Below are 3602 nucleotides of genomic sequence, written 5' to 3' on the forward strand. Positions count from 1 at the left end.
GTACCCATCCCCTAATCCTAACCCTAACCCTAACCCTAACCTTAACCTTACCCTAAACCATTCCCTAATCCTAACCCATACACTAACACTAACCCATACCCTAACAAGTACTCTTACCCTAACCTGTTGCTGTACCCCACCTCTATCCTAAACCGTACCCATTCCCTAACCCTAACCCTATCCCTAATGCTTACCCTAACGCATGCCCTAATCCTAACCCTTTCATTAACACTAAACTGTCCCCTAACATGTACCGCAACCCTAACCCTTTGGCATACCCTAAACCATACCCGTTCCTTAACCCTAACCCTAACCTTAACGCTAACCCTAACACTAACCCTAAACCTTACCCTAACCTGTACCCTAATCCTAACCTGTACACAAACACTAACCCATACCCTACCATGTACCCTTACCCTATCCCCTTGTCGTACCCTAACCTGTACCCTAAAGAGTACCCATTCCCAAGCCTAAGCCTAACCCTAACCTTAACCCTAAACCTTAACCTAACGCATACCCTAATCCTAACCTTTGTACTAACCCTAAACCATACCCATTCCCTGACCCTAACCCTAACCCTAACACTAACCCTTACACAACCCTTACCCTAATCCTAAGCCTAACACTAACCCGTAGCCTAACATGTACCCTAAACCGAACCCATTGTCATACCCTAACCTGTACCATAAACCATACCCTTTCCTTAATCCTAACCCTACCTTAACCCTAAACCTAACACTAACCCTAAACCTTACCCTAACCCATACCCTAATCCTAACGTGTACACTAACTCTAACCCATACCCTAACATGTACCCTAACTCTAACTCGTGTCATACCCTAACCTGTACCCAAAACCATATCCATTCCCTAACCCTATACTTAACCCTAACCTTAACCCTTACCCTAACGTTTACCCTAATCCTAACCCATACACTAACACTAACCCATACCCTAACAAGTAACCTAACCCTAACCTGTTTTCATACCCTAACCTGTACCCTAAATCATACACCATTCCCTAACCCTAACCCTAACCCTAACCTTAACCCTAACCCTTTCCTTTGAATACTGGGTTGGGGATGAATTACTTGTTGTCGGTAATTTGTTGGGGGATTGCTACACTGACTTGGAGCTGGAATGATGTGTGGCATATCCAGTGTGTCAGCTGTCATGTTGACATCAAAGATAGGGTCTGTGAGTCAACATCCATTGAAAATAGCTCCCTCTGAAAGTCATCTTCAGTCTGGTGCTTGGGTTTGTCAGGTGATAATCTTTATGTCTTCTTCTTCTTTCTCTGGTTGCTTCCCAAGCACATTTCCATCCGGGGTGCACCAGAAGAGGAATTCTGCCTTTCTAAAGTGCTGCTTCCATAAAGGGTTGAGAAATCCTGGGCAGGAATATCTTTAAGAAGATTCATGAGCTTCGGGTGGTTCTTGGTGTTTCCAGCCTTCGAAGAGACAGGTGGCGGCATGTGATGAGGAGGGTCAGACTTGAGCCAATGGTAGACACCCCGTTCCCTGTTATTTGCAACAAACTGGTAAGAACTTGGTTCTGAGACACCTTGCTGAAGTCCTCCCCATGGCTCACAGACTCATGCCTATCTTTGATATTCATGCTCATATTAAACAAGGTAATATGGACCCCCAGAAATGTGTTGGTTGGTGTAGTGGTACCACTCATTGGGTTGTTGCCTGTGGTCATGCCATACCCTGGGCTGCTAGCCAGGGGCAGGTTCTTTTTCACCATGTCTTCAACTGTCTCTGCAATGAGGGACAGTGCTGGGGTGTTGGTCTGAATGGTTTCAGCTTTCTTCCAAATAGCCCTCATTGTTACAGGGATGGACATACATATTTGAACAACTTTGGCAATGAAGTCATCTGTGAAGATGAGTGCATCTGACAGTCCCTTGTAGAGTTTACAGCTCACATGTTTTGAGTCCTGTATATCCATTACCACAGACACCAGGGAGTCATTTACAGGGTGCTGAAAAGATATGCTGAAACGGGACTCTGAGAGCGGACACACTTCAAATTGGAGGAGCCCAGGAGAATCTTCTTTCAGAATAGTTCTTTTGACACAGCTTCCAATTAGGGTGTATTAAGCCCCTTGGTGTCTGATCAGATTCAGGATAAGGGGAACCCAGCCAGTGTGCTGAAAGGTGATTTTGCTAACAAGGTTCCTGGTAGATTTCTACCATCTGGAAGTGGAGCATCCTTGTTGAGGAAATAGCAGTGTGGCTGACCTGGAACAGCAGCATAAAATCACATGTTGTGATTCAAAGGTACAAGGTCAGGGTCCTTTGACATCTCAAAGTGAGTGATCGGTTCATAGATGGGTACATAAGTTGCCTGGGTTTCAAACAATGGAATTCCTGTGCAGTTCTGAAGTTTCTGAACAAATGCTCTAGATACTGGGATTGGCTGGGGAAATTTCAAGAAGAAACAGGCAGGAAGATCCACACTCTTCGCACTGGTGATTGAGGAGAAGGAGGGAGTCCATTTGTTGTCAACTGGATGTGACCCCATAATTAATGGTGCAGTTGGGAGTTTATACATAATAGATGTTCCTTCAATTGTCACTGATGCATTCATGCCCAAAGATCAAGGAACATTATTCTTGTGCAAAACGATAGGGGATGTAGTCTTATCATCCAGCATGTCAGAAGGAGAGGCATAATACTTCAAGTTAATTAAATGACCCCCACTTCTTGGAGTGAGATAGCCAACAGTTCCATGAAGAATCTTATCCAAGGGACCAGCATTCGTTACTTTCCAATACATAACTGCCGTTTTAGATAGACCTTGTTCTAGGGATTGGAGAGCCAAGAACATTTGGTCTTCAGTTTGTTATCCCCTGGAAGGTTATAAAGATTAACAAGACCCTTAAGTTGCTTAGAAAATTCATCAAAATTTTTCCCCCTTAGCTGCTGTACAAACTCTGGACAGATCACAGGATTCTCTCCATGGTGAGCCACTTTTACATCACAAACCTGTCCTGTAGGATCTAACTGCACTTCCACATAGAACATATCTGATGTGATGTAACATTCAGTGTCACTGGCACTGAGATGACAGCCCAGTCCATTCTGGCTTGCTATAGACTCCAGTCAGTCATTGCTGGTAAAGATGTTACATGAATTGATGCACAAGCTTAATGGTTTCACTCCAAGTTCTACTTTGGTTAAATTTTGCATGGAGCCATTCCAAGAGAGAACTCATCTTACTCACACTTTCGGACTCCTCGGTTTCCCCCTGAGCCCTCATCCTGACAGCAGGGAGAGCCTGAGTCCTACACAAGAGGATATGCCCTTCCCCACCACTAATTGAGGAACCAAGTTGGTTAGGGCTCCTGGGATGCAGGGCGCCTGCAGTCACCGCTCTTCCCGGGAAGGCTCAGTCAGAAGTCCCTGGCCGCAAGAAGAGAAGGGTGCTCTTGGCCGCTGCCGTCTTCCCCAACAGAACCTGTACCACATCTTCTTTATCCATTTGTCTGTTGATGGACATTTAGGTTGCTTCCGTGACCTGACTATTGTAAATAGTGCTGCAAAGAACATTGGAGTGCATGTGTCTTTTTGAATTATGGTTTCTCTGAGTATACACC

General features: G+C 44.9%; 1 pseudogene across 1 annotated transcript; it reads right to left on the bottom strand.

Moving 5' to 3' along the window:
• Positions 1-1405: 1405 nt before the first annotated feature.
• Positions 1406-3265, bottom strand: LOC309829005 (mediator of RNA polymerase II transcription subunit 1-like; annotated as a pseudogene). The gene is made up of 2 exons: positions 1711-3265; positions 1406-1519 (listed from the first exon to the last, which is right to left on the bottom strand). The product of its transcript is annotated as a mediator of RNA polymerase II transcription subunit 1-like (transcript).
• Positions 3266-3602: the final 337 nt, after the last annotated feature.

This window comes from Grampus griseus (assembly GCF_964374135.1).
Source record: "Grampus griseus genome assembly, chromosome: 10".
Taxonomy (NCBI): Eukaryota; Metazoa; Chordata; class Mammalia; order Artiodactyla; family Delphinidae; genus Grampus; species Grampus griseus.